Genomic DNA, 16,823 nt, shown 5'->3' with positions numbered 1-16,823 from the left:
TTGAACAGTTATCTATACCACTGCTTCCGAGGCTTTGCAACAGCTAACAAACAAGGCGAGACTCTGTGAACTAATAATTACCTTATCTTGTTCTTCAGTTGCTAAAAATCCATACGCTATTTTTTGCAAATTACTGAAATCAGCATTTCTGGAAGAAGAAAAAAAAGAGAAGAAAAAAATTAGGCTCATTTACTTTTGCCTCTGAGGACTTTATTACACAGCGAAGAAAATGCTTTTCTGACACATGTTCACAACATACACCAACGAGCGCAGGGTTCCCAGGATACAGAGATCTGGTTTATTAAGGACTATGTGCATTTATAATGTGACTATTTACACAGCGCGTCTTTTTACAGGAAAGCAACAATCATAGAATCATAGAATATCAGGGTTGGAAGGGACCCCAGAAGGTCATCTAGTCCAACCCCCTGCTCAAAGCAGGACCAATTCCCAGTTAAATCATCCCAGCCAGGGCTTTGTCAAGCCTGACCTTAAAAACCTCTAAGGAAGGAGATTCTACCACCTCCCTAGGTAACGCATTCCAGTGTTTCACCACCCTCTTAGTGAAAAAGTTTTTCCTAATATCCAATCTAAACCTCCCCCACTGCAACTTGAGACCGTTACTCCTCGTTCTGTCATCTGCTACCATTGAGAACAGTCTAGAGCCATCCTCTTTGGAACCCCCTTTCAGGTAGTTGAAAGCAGCTATCAAATCCCCCCTCATTCTTCTCTTCTGCAGGCTAAACAATCCCAGCTCCCTCAGCCTCTCCTCATAACTCATGTGTTCCAGTCCCCTAATCATTTTTGTTGCCCTTCGCTGGACTCTCTCCAATTTATCCACATCCTTCTTGAAGTGTGGGGCCCAAAACTGGACACAGTACTCCAGATGAGGCCTCACCAATGTCGAATAGAGGGGAACGATCACGTCCCTCGATCTGCTCGCTATGCCCCTACTTATACATCCCAAAATGCCATTGGCCTTCTTGGCAACAAGGGCACACTGCTGACTCATATCCAGCTTCTCCTCCACTGTCACCCCTAGGTCCTTTTCCGCAGAACTGCTGCCTAGCCATTCGGTCCCTAGTCTGTAGCTGTGCATTGGGTTCTTCCGTCCTAAGTGCCGGACCCTGCACTTATCCTTATTGAACCTCATCAGATTCCTTTTGGCCCAATCTTCCAATTGGTCTAGGTCCTTCTGTATCCTATCCCTCCCCTCCAGCGTATCTACCACTCCTCCCAGTTTAGTATCATCCGCAAATTTGCTGAGAGTGCAATCCACACCATCCTCCAGATCATTTATGAAGATATTGAATAAAACCGGCCCCAGGACCGACCCTTGGGGCACTCCACTTGATACCGGCTGCCAACTAGACATGGAGCCATTGATCACTACCCGTTGAGCCCGACAATCTAGCCAACTTTCTACCCACCTTATAGTGCATTCATCCAGCCCATACTTCCTTAACTTGCTGACAAGAATACTATGGGAGACCGTGTCAAAAGCTTTGCTAAAGTCAAGAAACAATACATCCACTGCTTTCCCTTCATCCACAGAACCAGTAATCTCATCATAAAAGGCGATTAGATTAGTCAGGCATGACCTTCCCTTGGTGAATCCATGCTGGCTGTTCCTGATCACTTTCCTCTCATGCAAGTGCTTCAGGATTGATTCTTTGAGGACCTGCTCCATGATTTTTCCAGGGACTGAGGTGAGGCTGACTGGCCTGTAGTTCCCAGGATCTTCCTTCTTCCCTTTTTTAAAGATTGGCACTACATTAGCCTTTTTCCAGTCATCCGGGACTTCCCCGGTTCGCCACGAGTTTTCAAACAATGGTGCATACCTCCCCCAGATTAAAGAAAATACTGACAGCTCTCAGTGCTGATTAGAAAGAAAAGAACACTGGCAAAGAAAAAGCTACATACTCACCTTACATATCAGAAATATTTTTGTATTTATATCGTTCTAAGGTGCAAGCCTGCTTCCATTTTATATCAGCTGTTCCATTCAAGAGGTGCAGGAACAAGTTCTTATGCCTCAGTTTTCTTTCCTAATTTATTTACACATCTGTTACATTTCGATAATGTACAGGGGAGGGGACAATGACTTATTTAATTTATGAGTCACATATTAAAATGACAAAAACAAATTAAAACCGTTAAGTCCCAGTAAGATGGAATCCAGTGTTAATGAAGTTGAAGTCATTGCCAAGGACTAAAAAGCAGCAGTTCTCTAAATCTTTCATAATATGAACTATTTCATTGGAAAGAGATTTCTTCTGAGTCATCTCCTCTACCAGACTCCAAGTTCTCTGCTAGGTGCTTATCAAGAAATTTCATTCTACAGACTGTCGGATCTGCAAACCGGAGATGGTCCAAGCAGACGTGGATTAAGGTTTCCTGGGGCCCTGAGCCAGAGCAAGTGGGGGGCCCGTCCCCACCCCTTCCACCTGTGGTTCTACCCCTCTGCATGTGACCCCACCCATGGCTCCACCCTTTTCTGCCCCTTCCCCTTAGTCCCACCCCAGTCGCACCCAAGGCCCCCCTCTCCCCCACACTGCAGCCCCAAGACCAGAGAGTGCTCTGTCCCTCCGCCACATCCCCTGGCCGCAGCGGGAGTGACAGCTCCCCAGCACTGAGGCTGCGGCAGATAGCAAGAGCACCTCCGTTCCCAGGGCCGCAGCAGGAGTCTCGGTGCTGGGGCTTTCCCTGCCGCCCACCAGCTTCTGCCAGGGACACGGTGGGAGTGCTGGGGGCTTCCCCTGTGGCCAGCCGGCTTCTGTAAGGGTCAGGGTCTGGAGGAATGGGGGGCTTCCCCCACCCACTGGTGGGGAGCAGGGTTGGGTGTGCAGGGGATTTCCCCTGCCCGACCACCAGGGAACAGGGTCGGGGGCGCGGGGGTTCCCCTCGCTGCTGCTGTCTGGAAGTTGAGTCAGGATGCGAGGGCTTCCCCAGCCCATCCGGGACTCCAGGAGGCCCGAGTTGGCCAGGGGCACAGGCCCCGTAGCTAATCCACCACTGGGTCCAAGGACCATGGGTTCAGAACTATCAACCAAAAGTGGAATTCTGGCCCCACTGACTTCCCTGGGTCCAGATTTCACCACTGGAGTGAGACATATCCAGGAACTAGAGGCTCTTTGCCTTTGAAACGATGCCCAATGAGCCTTATTCTGAATAGGGATATCCGTCCACAAATGAGGACCCCACTGAATAAAATGATAGCAACAATGTTGAATCTTGGTCAGTTAATGGAGCTATATAAGGTGGCACTGGTGAAATCCTGGCCCGACTGAAGCCAATGGGAGTTTTGTCCTTGACTTTAGCAAAGCCAGGATTTCAATCCAACTCTTCATATGCCTCTGCTCCTTTGGCCCTGTGAAAGGTGGGTCTTGCAATTAGCCTAGGACTCTGGCTTACTTGGTTAGATGTACAGAAAGGCTAAAGAGCAGTCAGTCATAGCTGAAGATGCTCAGCACTTTTGAAAATCAGGCAAATTTATCTAGGAACCTAAGTGTGGACTTAGCCTCACAGACTATCAGGGTGGGAAGGGACCTCAGGAGGTCATCTAGCCAACAAGAAAGAATTGTGTACTTGGACTCAAGGTAAAGTTAGCTGTCATTTTACCCTGCACATGAAAGAACCAGATGCTAACTGCTTCTGGTCTTGGAATTTGATTCAAAGTGGATGATTTTGAGAAGGAAATATGGTTTTACAAGTGCAAAATAGACTATGCAACACCTCAAGAGGAACATCTTTTCTAGAAAAAGTGTGATTTAGTTGGACTATAGCAGTTATATATTATAGTAGCCACTACACTATGCTTCAAAAAAACACTGGAGAATAACTCTTATCTGACTGCAGCACTATATGGCAGAAACAATGGTTTGCCATAACAGTCTCAAGAAGTCAATATTAGTTTGCCTCCCAATTACCTGGCAACAATTTTTCAAATAAAATTCAAACAACAGGCTCTTAATTTCATTTACAACACCCCTGATTTCACACTTCCCTGTATATAAAATTGTACAGGTAGCACAATGTACAGGGTTTTATGTTGTGTCTGTTGTGTCAGTTTCCCATTCAGTGCATGTTTCCCCTCACCCCCACGCATCTTCTTTTATAACACGAGAGTGTTGGCTTCAGAATATCCTCCCCACAAATTCCAGATCCATAACCTTGAGCTGGCCTTTGCACAGTATTCACATGCTGATTTCATATGTAGTTTGGGGATTCCTTTTGTTATTTTAATCACAGAAGGAACCAACGAAATGGATGTGTGCTGGACATACTTTGCAAAGTATTTGGCAGAGGAACTGCTAGGGCATCAGATGACTCTGAATCCAAACTCATGGAAAGTATGTTATATCCCATCCTGTTCTCCCCAGGATACAGTTTAAATACAGCAGGTGTAGTTTTAACGCTGACTCTCGTTAACATTAAGAGGAGTTACGTTTAATTCCCCACACAGACCGGAAGTTCCCTCTCACCCCATCCTACTCAAGCTAGCCACTCCCTAAGTCTTAGTCCCCCATCTCATCACTTGACCAATGTGTTCTCAGAAACCATTTGTTGTTTCTAACTCAGTTGTTTGCAGCCTGACAACAGATTCCAAGTGCATCTTGGAACTTTGACAAGCAGCATCACCCAGGACTCTTTGATGAAGAGCCATGTTAAGTGGGGAATCTTGTCTCTCTCACTCCATCCCACATTGCACAGTGCGGGAACAATCTAAATAATCTACACTCAGGAACAACTGCAAAGATTAATGCTAAATGGATAGCACAGCTGCATCAACGCAGTCAACTCCTGCTAATGGTCTTGCTGGTTCTCTAAAGGTTCATGTCTCCATATTCTCTGCTAATGCATTTGTGTAAATGGAGCAAGGGCACCACTCAACCTCTACTTGTGCCAAGATGAAGATAATTAATCTAAAACTATTGTGGCTTCCTAACTTTCACACCACCCCAGACGGTATGATTAGAAGAAGCAATGATAAATGTCATCTACTCTACCAATTTAACAAGATATAGATGATGTCAGCATAGGTTGTTTTACTCCACCAATGCTGCAAAACAGAAGACTGCTGAACATTCACACGAATGCTGGGAGACCCACTGGCCTAAACTTCCAAAAGTGAGTCTCAATTTTGGGTGCCCAACTTCAGACACCTTAAAGGTGCCAAGCACCCAATCTCTAATAATGAAAGCCTTTAATGTGCCTCAAATTAGATGCCCGAGAAAAAAATCACACTTCAAAATTGAGGTTGTTGTGAGTTTTGTAAATTAATAAGTGAACTCAGTGAATGAGGCGCACGATGCTAATGTTCTACAAAATGCATTTCATAGAATCATAGAATATCAGGGTTGGAAGGGACCTCAGGAGGTCATCTAGTCCAACCCCCTGCTCAAAAGCAGGACCCATCCCCAATTAAATTATCCCAGCCAGGGCTTTGTCAAGCCTGACCTTAAAAACTTCTAAGGAAGGAGATTTGGTTCAGTTTATCTGGTGTGTTCAGTTTAGTTTTAACTGGCGAGATGTTACAAATATTCAGCGTTGGTCCTACATATGGTAGATTGCTGCCCACAACACAAAAACCACCACCCTTATCACTAAGTCTCAGCCGAAAGAAACGAACAGCCACTCAATCTCAAGAACTCCTAGATCCAGGTCATGGCGAAAACCAATCATGGGATAGTGTAGGGAAGTTTCCATTGTCATTTCCCTTGCTGTACCAGTCCTGTGGATCACGATATGAACTTCAGCCTGCTAGAATTACATTAACAAACATGCTTTTCAAACCACAAATATTACCATCCTCCACTATGGAACTATTTTGATGACCGCTATTAAAGTTAACAATTATTAGCAGCATTACAGTAGCCCCTAGAAGGTTCAACAGAGATCAGAGCTTTTTTGGTCTCAAAAAACAAACAAACAAAAAACCCAACCAACAAAAAACCTCAAGGAGCTTACAATCTAGATAGAATCTCAGGGTTGGAAGGAGGTCATCTAGTCCAACCCCCTGCTCAAAGCAAGACCAATCCCCAATTTTTTGCCCAGATCCCTAAATGGCCCCCTCAAGGATTGAACTCACAACCCTGGGTTTAGCAGGCCAATGCTCAAACCACTGAACTATCCCTCCCATCCCTAAATAGATAAGATGTGCAAAAGGTGGGAGGGGAAATAAATGCATGGAGAGGGGGGTTGCACTTGCTAAAGCTCACACAGCAGGTCTACAGCAGACTCAGGAATAAAATCCAGCTCTCCCATCTCCCAGTGCAGCTTCCTAGCCACTAGGTCATGCTGCATCTCCAGTAATAAGGCTGGTCAACTACTAATCAACGTGACTGATCAAATGCAAAGTGAAGATCAAACAATTCATACTGTACCTAGCTCTCATATGCAGCAACATGAATGAAACATGGTTAATACAGTTACACCAAGGGTAAAATTTTCAAGAGTGCTCAGCTGCCATGCATGTGAAGCTCAACTTACACCAGAGCTCAGCTCCCATTTAGGTGGGACAAGCACGGGTCCCCACATAGGGTGGGTGTAGGGCCACAGATGTCCTCAATTCAGCCCTGCCAATACAAGGTGGGTCAAGCGCTAAAACAGGATGCTGTGATGGCGTCAGTAAGTCTACTTCTCACACTTACTATGCATGAATTTCTGCAACACTCCTGTAAAGAAAAAACGACTCCTCTCACCACACGGACGCTGCTACCCCTGCCCTTTTCTTTTATCTTCCAAAGGAACGGTTTCACACTTGCTGGGTATATTAGAGACACATCTATCTCCTTAGCTCTTTCTTCTTCAATTGCCACTTTCCACAGAGAGGCTGATTGCTCATACATTCTTCTCAGCCTCATGTTTACAACTTTAAAGAAATGGTCCAGCTAGATATGCACAAATATCAAGGTAAATTGGCCATTTTATCTAATGCTCTTAAATTTTAATAGGATTATGTACTGTAAATCTACAGTAACATTTGCAAGTCAGAAACTCAAGTCCCTCATATGTATGTGTTTAGATACTTAAAATATTAATATGTAACCAGTGATATTACAAAAGGTTACATTTCTAACTATCTTTCTCCTGAAAATCTATCATACTAATGTCAAAATAAATGTGATATATTTTCTGCAGATTACTAGCAAAGTCTTTCAAACACAGTGTAGCTGGAATTTTATTAAACTTCCTTCTATACAATTAATCTGAAAAGGAGAAAGAATTTCGTGTTTCACAAAAAAAGGATGGATAAAGGTAAAAGTGTGCAAAATGAATAAAGCTTTTAGCCTTCACGAACAATGTTAGCACATAAAATATTAATAGCAATGCTAAATTAATCTTTGGCAAGAATTAGAGGCAACTGGCTGCAACTCATATTATGGATTACTTTGGTTTACCATTTAAAAAATGTTAGAGCCTACCACTATGGCTGCGTATCACAGCGCTGTACATTATCCTCTGTAACATGGTGCATTACAGTAACACCAATCCTGCTCTCAATTAAATGAATGGTAAACTCGCATTAACTTCACCTGGAACAGACACAGGCCCATAGTGGCCAAATGAGGATTCAGTCTAGCAATCTAAATACAGCACAGACATAACAGATTAATGATTCGAAGCAGAGGGGCTGCTGGCTCTCATTTTAACACTTCTGCGGGTAAAGAACAGAGCAGCTCATTCCCCAACCGAAGGATAACTTGGTATGTTTCCCGAACAATTTCCTCTTCAGCAATTTTTGCTTTCTGTCTCTCTCTCTCTCTCTCTCTCTCTCTGTGTCTCTCTCCTCCTTGCTCTAATGCCTAATGATTTTCAAACTCACTATGTGAACGTACTGCAAGCTTAGAACCTATCCATGACACATCCCTTTGGGTCCACTGCAGATCAAATTTTGTTCTGCTAGAGTTAGCAGGAAATATTTACAATTTCTACAGTTTAAGAAAATTACACATTTTTAAAAAGATCAAATTACAGGGCAGAATTTTCACCTCCGGCGCACACAGCAGTTTTTTCTTCCCATGGCAAGACTCTTTGTTGTATATTATAAAACACAGAAAGCCAACCAGAGGAAAAGGCACACCATCCCTGTAAGCAGCTTAGATTCCAAAGTGAAATTCTGCCCTCTGAAAAATATATGCAGTGCATACTAACATCAATGGGGCCAGGATTTCACCCTAGACTGAGCCCTACTGCAGCTCATAGGGATTGTTCATACATGTAGGAGAGCAGAATTTGACCCACAGTTTGGAACTATGCAATATTTACAGCTAAGTTAACAGCGATTTCCCAGCAATATCTTTTAACAGCTCTTCTTCAAGCACTGGGTATTATGTTGGCACAACACTCTCCAAACTCTTCTGCTTCGTGTAAATTCCTGGTGAAGTATTTAGGAGATAAAAATGATTAATCCTAATTAAAATGAAAATCAAGAAAATGATACAGTCTGTTGCATCTACTTGATGACTCAAAAGCCTCTCTCATTTCAGTGTTAATTGTCTCTTTATACAAATGTGCAGTACGCTAATACACACAGAATAATGTTTTTGTATTTTTCTACACTTGCAATATTAAGGGCCAGATGTTCGAAAGTGCTCAGCATCCATCTAGACACCTAAACAAGGGCCAGATTTGCTCAAGTGCCAAAATGGATGCTGAACATTATCTAACATCTGACACTAGGGGCTCATTTGGTATCTTAAAACCACAGTGGATAGCAGGGAACAGCACAGAGGCACCCACCATCCCAGAGAGTGCTGCTTTGGGCACTGACTTTAAAGGGGTCACTGTCTTTACATTAGGCAGACTGCCCTTGGGCTGCTCCTCCAAGTCAATATTGCGTTACATCTAGTAATTTTCTGCAAAACCTGTTTCCCTAGCGGCTGCCTCCATTTTGAAGTGCAGCAAAGGAAGGAATGTACCAAAATCCATAGGCTGGAGAGCATGTGACTGCATCTCAAAGGGAGGCTTTTCCAGTGACTCTGGGAGATACAGGGAAGCCTGACCGCATTTGGCCAGCAATGAGGCAACATGAGCTGATCAGTGAACTGCCGCCTTACTGTCTTCCACCCGAGAAACACAAACCAAGAAACACCAGGAATATCATCAGCAACACACACCCCCAGAGCAACGATTCCCCTGAAAAACATCAACCCTACAAAGCTAACCAGCTGCAGAAGAGAGGCAGGCGGGACAGGAGGGCGAAGCTAACAAGCAAAGCAAAGGTGGGCTGTCTCTCTCACAGTGGGGTAGAGAGGAAGAAGAGTAGGGTATGTCTCTACCAACGGGCCAGGGGCAGGGCAGGGCAGGTTGACTCCTAGGTGCAGCAAAATCCTGTTTGGGAGGTGAGGCATTCTCTCAGTGGGAAACAGAGAGCAGACTATGGTTCAGGAGAGGCTGTTGTCTATGGATTAGTGCGGGACAGGGGAAAAGGGCAAGGTTTACAGAGGTACATAGGCAGATTGGGTATGGCTTCTGCGTGCAGCACTCAGGGCCGGTGCAAGGATGTTTCGCTCCCTGCTGCCCCCTCCCTCGGCCCGGGGAGCCACGTGCGGCAGCTCCCCTCTGCTCTGCCTCCTCCCCAAGCACACCACCGCTTCTCCCGTCTCCCAGGCTTGCGGCGCCAATCAGCTGTTTGGCACGCAAGCCTGGGAGGGAGAGAAGCAGAGCAGGGTGGTGCTCAGGGGAGGAGGTGGAGCAGAAGTGAGCCGGGGCAGGGAGCGGTTCCCCTATGCGTCGCCTCTCCCCCCATTACTTGCTGCAGGCGGCCCTCCCCGCGCCCCCCTGCCCCAGCTCACCTCCGCTCCACTGCCTCCCCAGAGTGCGCTTTTGGCCGCCCCCAACCACTTGACACCCTGGGCGACCGCCTAGTTCGCCTAGTGGTTGCACTGGGCCTGGCAGCACTGCCTCCTGGCCAGTGACCCAACTAGTCTAACTTTGCCCCAAACCCATTCGAGGCAGCACAAGCACTGAGGGGGAAAGGAAACTGGCACTTTAGACTGATGATGTAAAATGTAAGTAGCGAAGTCTGGAAAGTGGAAAACAGTCCATATTCCTAGTGGCAGGTTTCAGAGTAGCAGCCGTGTTAGTCTGTATTCACAAAAAGAAAAGGAGTACTTGTGGCACCTTAGAGACTAACCAATATATTTGAGCATAAGCTTTTGTGAGCTACAGCTCACTTCATCGTGGCGTCACTGGAACAGTAACACTCGAGGAGTGAAATGTAACCAAGACTTCACCAAAGCCCAGTCTCTATATTCATTTGCATGGTGTTGTCTAGTCCACACGAGCTGGGGGACATATGCAATTTCTTCTCGCTGCCGAAGAAAACCCTTAACCTATTTCTCGTAGCAAGGCTATCCAAGTGCCACTGTCGGGACATGTGGCACAGGCATTAAAGTTCTAGAGTAGGCATTACGACAGAAATGCAGGGCAGAGACCGTGGATTTAGTCTGTAAATGAAAACATGGAGGGACGAATCTATCGCCTGTCTCACTCCAGGGACTCTACCTACGGTGGATAAGGGATCGATCTGGCTTGGTATCAGTCTCCTCCTCCGCTATCTACCGCATTAAAAAGAAATCCAAATGCAAACCATATCCAGTCAGAACCTTTAGAATACATAGCTGCTTAAAGGAAAAACTTGAACTAAGTTAAGTGATGAAGACAAACTGGATACAAGCCAGAATCTGCCGTTATTTGCTTAGACACCATTTAGTATGGTTACATTTTATTATACAGTAGTAAAAAATTACAAGGCAACATCCTGTGTTATTTCCCACTGGGATAAATGATACAGATGGACTATTAAGTCTCAACACCAGAACCAGCATGCCAGAGTACATTCCATTTGTGCCTTTATAACGTGTCAATAGCCTGACATTTATGCCTGTTGATGGCAGAGCTATTTATATTATAGACATTTAAATGTGCCATAAAATAAAGTAGCAGGCTAAAAATCTAGAACCCTCACAATTCCTTCAAAAAACAGTAAACCTACCACACAACACCAAACAAGCACCTGGACCCTAAACGAAAAATACCACCTCTGTTTCCTCATGCCTGCCTAGTGTTTTTTTAAATGCTACTGTCCTCAGCACAGATAATTACTACAAACACTGTCCTGTACTTGTCCTTCAGTAAGAAGTCATGTTTATCTATTTATTTCTCTGTTTGCTCTTTCACACACACTGGGCATCTTTATGATTTAGATCTCAAGCTTTTACATCATCTTTGAGCCCAACTGCGTATTAGCAAAAGACGAACTGTGAAAACGAGGTGTCTCAAGGGTTTGGTAAAGAAAGAGCCCTGCCCAGTTTAATTGATGGTTCCAATTTAACCTTGGTTAGCAGTGACCAGAAATTGTACTTGGACAGCTGTTCAGTCACATGGGTGACTGAGATCGCTAACGTCAATTGCAAATAATGAGTTGCAACAGGGTTTCAGGACCAGGTTTCTAAGAGTATTTAGGCACCTCACTGCCATTGATTTCATTAGGAATACAATGCCAAAATACCCTTGAGGTGATGGGCTTAAGTGCCTAATTCCCACTGACCCCTTTGAAAATCCCACCTTAGTTACACAGGATTTCAAATCACAAAAAAGCACCCACACAACTTATATTAACTAACATTCTTCTTGGAAGAGTGAGCACCCAGGCCAAAGACTGAACAACTAAGGCACAGTGGAAGTGATGCCTGGGAATGTTCAGAGGGCTGCTACCCAGTTTTATTGACCAAAGAATCCACTCCTCAGTGCTGTCACCCCAGCACCTTTCACAGGCATCAAGCTCACTGATCCTATAACAGGAAACTGGACAGGCGTTGCGGTGCACTGAGAAATATGCAACCTAAGAGGGTCACCTGTTCTAGTTCATATTTCCTAGCTGGGGTAAGGAAAAGTTACCGACATGCAAAGTCAAGGGGCTCATGCAGGGATCATGTCTCAAAACAACTTTGAAATAAACAAGTCTCTGAAGCTGCCAGTGCTCCTCAACAATCCAGTTAAAGTGAAATCACAAGAAGGAAGAAAAGCTGGTTTGTTCATAATGCCGCCCATCTTCAGGGCTAACATATCAGCGGCATGGGGGCAAAACGTACCTCCCGTGTTGCCCCACGACTCTGTTACAGCCCTGTTTAAGAGTCTGACCCAAAGCCCATTGATGTCAGTAGCTGTCTTTCCATTGACTTCCACGGGCATTTGATCAGGGATACAAGTGCTGATGTTCACTTAGAAGAGTGCCACCATGGGCCATTGCATTACAGTGGCTACAGCGGAGAAAGTCAGAAAGTGGTTAACTACACTTAGTCAAGGATTCCACACTGGTGACAAGATTGCACTATATGAAAACTCATCTCCTAATTTATGTTTAGCTCTGATTCTCTACACAGTATTCACCTCAGGATAGGTCTGTCATATTTTTTTATTACTAACGTGACACCAATATGTTTAACTGAAATTTATGCCACCTGAGCGGACTTCTGAAAATGTAGTTTATCATTAAAAATTAGCATCAAATGTGACTGAAATGTAAAATTATCTTGACCTTTTATTCCTCATGCTCTAGCAGTCACAATTCTTCCTTCATGTGAGCAGCCATGTTTGTGTCATTAGCAAACTCAGCAAGTGCTGAGTCGGGGATACATAAATATCCTACTGAAGGACAGATTTTCCCCTTGTAACAAACTGATTCAATCACATGCACTAAAGAGAGGTGCCCAAATCTGATTATCAGCTAACAAAAGAAAACAGTTGTTACATCTCAAAACAACGTAGCCCGGCCTGGATCTACCAGCAGGCCCGTATTTTCATGTGTGCCATGACCCACCCCTTTTAAAAAAAAAAAACAAAGAAAAACAGAGGATGCCCCAGACTTTGCAATGTATTTAAGAAATCATGCATTCCTGAGATGATGGAGGGTCACCGTGACAAGTGGAAAAGTAGGATTACTGAAAGCACATGCATCAGAAATTCTGCCCTATAGCATGGATTAAGGGTCTGAGAATTTTCAATAATTTCAAAGTATTATGTGGAATTCAAGCTTTTTATGAAAACACAACCATTTTCTATTTTTTGCGAAGATACCTTGACAATCACAACCCACAAAAATGCTGTATATTCCTCAATTTTCAGATAACCTGAAGAGCCCATTTCCCCATTCATCTGAACAAAATGGGAACTCTGAAACCTCCTGATAACAAAGCAATTATCAACATTAACTGTTTTAATGGTATCTGTAATGGGACTCAGGGTTCCAAAGCCAGTGTGGAGACACAAAGATTCTGTGCAGAGGTCCTGTGCCTTCACGGATCCCCTGAAATCCCTGACGCTCTTGGGGGAACTGAGAGCCTTGGGGAGTAGAACTCCTGCTTCTTCCATGCTGGGGAACCTCTGCTTAAAGAATTCAGAGGAAACTTGGTAAAGGAAATTGAACAGTGTCCACCTAACCATCATCTGCTCCCCTGGGGTTTTCGTGGGAGCAGGCAAACCCACAAGCTTTTAAAGCTGTGTAAAACTAATTTTAAAGCCATTTAAAAGTCACTTTAGTTGTAAAAATTCAACCAGAGGAAACTATTGGAAATACTTCCCATAGTGGGAATGTACATCACACTAATATACAGGAGCAGTGAGCAATCATTTTATTCTGACCTGTGAATTATAAAAGAACACTGAAATACATGATATACACATAAAGACATCTCTGGGTACAGGTGTCATGAAAGTCACTTAAATCATCCTGGGTTTGATCACTTGTGTGATGTGATGTCATTAGAAGCCTTTTATTGTTTTCACCTTTTTTTTCCAGTTACTCTTAAATTATTGTGTGCGTTATTTCTTTATTTCTACCGCTATATGATGAACAGCAGTACCATAAGCTAAATTGCATTCAGTTTGCATATTTAACCTCCTCACTTGAATTCAGCCTGCTAATCCATCTCAGCTGGAACTATTTCTAATACGCCATATGTCCAAGTAACTTTCAAACAGCTGTAGCTTTCTGATATGTCTTTTCAACAAAAAGATTTTCTTCACCCCCGCCCTCACCCCAAAAAGTGACAGCAAAGACTAAAAACAAAACTCAATACACACAGCTTGAAACTAGTGAGAACTCGGAAGATCTAAATTTCTAACTTACAGGTCCCAAAACACACAGCTCTTTTTATCTCATTTCAGAACAGGGGCTGCATGCTTCCCAGCTACCCATATAACACTGGTACAGTGTGAAGCCCTTGTGCTTCATGAGATGTTACACCTCAAGGTGCAAACTGTCTGATTTACGGGAAAATTACTGCAGCACCTGCCCGTACTGCTGGTAGCTCTACACTGAAGTGTCATATGTATCTTAACCACAAGGGAGCAAGCACTCTTAAAAGAGCTTGGCCAACCTTTTTGAATGTGGGTGCCTCAGCATTAGGCACCTAAATCTACAGTGAGGCATCTACATAAAAGTTGCCTGACTTTTATAGCTGCTGAAGGCTCACAATTCTCATTAAAGCCAGTGGCAGCTACAGGTGCTCAAGACGCCTGGAAATTGGGCTATTTGTGTTTGTACAGCACCTGGCACAATGGGGCCCTAGTCGTTGATGGGGTCTCCTAGGTGCTATGGTAGTACAAATATATCAGAACATAATAAATAACAAGTATTATCATAAAAAGAAAAGGAGTACTTGTGGCACCTTAGAGACTAACCAATTTATTAGAGCATAAGCTTTCGTGAGCTACAGCTCACTTCCTCAGTAGCTCACGAAAGCTTATGCTCTAATAAATTGGTTAGTCTCTAAGGTGCCACAAGTACTCCTTTTCTTTTTGCGAATACAGACTAACACGGCTGTTACTCTGAAACAAGTATTATCATATGCCTTAATATGGATTTGGACATCTAAGGATCAAAGTTTTGGCCTTGACCTGTATCATCCCACTGTAGTGTGGAATCCCATATGGACGGGTCTACTGTGATTGGTGTAAGCCAATAACAAAATAGACAACTTATCAGTGTGCTAATAATGCACTGAACAAAAAGCTAAACACACTGAATATTCCCTGGGGCTTTTAGAGTAAAGCTGCTGCTTTTTCTGGAGGGGAAAAAAGGCAAAAAACCTCAGATAAAAAGCCACCAAGAAGCAAATCAATTCCATTTCTCATTCCAGAGAAATCAACTATACTCTAATTACCACCTGTATTGGTACACAGAAGTGGATCATAAACCATTCCAGCTAACACACATTTTCTCTGTGTATTTGACAAGGTCACTGCTTCTAAACAGCCTAAGTGTTTGCCTTTTAAATTTCTTTGCTTGGTTTCATCCTAAATTTAAAAATAAATAAATAAATGATAAAGTTTTGCTTGCAGTTAGTCAGCATAAACAAAGCATCTTGCAAATCTTTACCATACTTTTTCAGGGAAAGGACAAGAATAAGTGTTATAATAACTTGCTTAAATATCAGTGACAGAAGAGTTCTGCGGTTGGGAGCTGCAGTTTTCATTAGACACACCTGACCAAATAACAAAAATCCAGCTTTCCTTTTCTCTTTGCATTTCAGATAGGATGGGTTATCACCTCAAGCCAGTGGTGAACACTCATTTGTCATTCAATTTACAGATGCATTTACCACTTAAGGGAATTCAGGAAACCACTTAAACACGTGTTTAACTTTAAGCATGTGCTTAAATCCTACTGAATTCAGTGGGACCTAAGCCTATGCTTAAGTGTCATCCTGAACCAGGGCTTAAAACACAGCATTAAGTCCCCTCAAGTAAATCTCTTAGGCACACATCTAACTTTAAGCGCGTGAGTAGTCTCACTGGCTGCAGTTATACTAGTGACATGCTTAAAGTTAAGAATGTGCTTTGCTAGTCTGGGATCTAAATGTATTTTTTTTACAACCAAATTCTGGTCACATTAGATGCACAAACATAACTGGATTAACCAATTAGATCTGCATTTGTTACAAATCCTTTAATCTAATATTCATTTAATTATGTATTATCATTAGTAGCCTGGCATATCTGTAAGAAAACAAGCATAAGCAAGTAAAACTACATGTTCTTACACATTTGCTTCAGGTAATAATTTAGCTCCTTTTCATCCACTTCTAAATATATATACTAAATTACACACATATTTACATTCTATAAACACTCTGGATGGAATGATTGGAATCTACATAGTACTTGTTATCAGTAGATCTCAGAGAGCTTTATAATCTTTAATTTATTTATCCTCACAACATCCCTGTAAAGTAGGGCAGTGCTATTATTTCCCTTTAACAGATGGGGAACTGAGGCAGAGAGAGCCTAAGTGACTTGTCTAAGGTCATGCAGGAAATACATAGCAAAGCAAGGAATCAAACCGGGATCTTCCAAACCCTAGACTAGTGCCCTAACCACTGGACAAGCCTTCCTCTCCCAAAAACTAGATTGGTTTCAGTTTTAGATTTGATCTTGACAGATTCTATAATCACAAATAGCTACATATATCTTCACTTCTGGTGATGAAAAATATTTTGCACAAAGCCAACTCGACACCAGAACAGGAGTGAGGCAGAGATTCTGCCCCATAGTCTAGTATAACATGTGTAGTAGTGCATACTCTAGATAAGGCTGAATTTCTGCACCCATTATAAGCTCACATTTCCTGCAGCTTCTAAATTTCAGGAAATCCAATTCATTTGCAGCTGATATTTTCCATACCTGGCCATCTCCTAAACGTAGGGTTCTTAGTTTTATTGCTGTTTTGAGAAAGTTAGGCAAACTGAATCAGCCATGGTTGAACTCAGCATGCTCCAAAAAAAGTTCACTTTACAGATATGTTCCTATTAGAA

The 16,823-nt window shown here is 43.2% G+C and overlaps 1 protein-coding gene across 19 annotated transcripts in view; it reads right to left on the bottom strand.

Moving 5' to 3' along the window:
* The window catches only part of ADGRL3 (adhesion G protein-coupled receptor L3), an 815,007-nt gene that overhangs the window by 662,886 nt on the left and 135,298 nt on the right, over positions 1-16,823 (bottom strand). For all 19 annotated transcript variants that reach the window (XM_084625891.1, XM_084625888.1, XM_084625889.1 and 16 more), the window contains exon 2: positions 82-148. The gene's annotated coding sequence lies outside the window, so the exon portion shown is untranslated. The remainder of the gene's footprint in view (positions 1-81; positions 149-16,823) is intronic.

The sequence above is a fragment of the Lepidochelys olivacea genome (genome assembly GCF_965140295.1).
Source record: "Lepidochelys olivacea isolate rLepOli2 genome assembly, chromosome: 4".
Taxonomy (NCBI): domain Eukaryota; kingdom Metazoa; phylum Chordata; order Testudines; family Cheloniidae; genus Lepidochelys; species Lepidochelys olivacea.
This window is presented reverse-complemented; position numbering and strand designations above follow the sequence as displayed.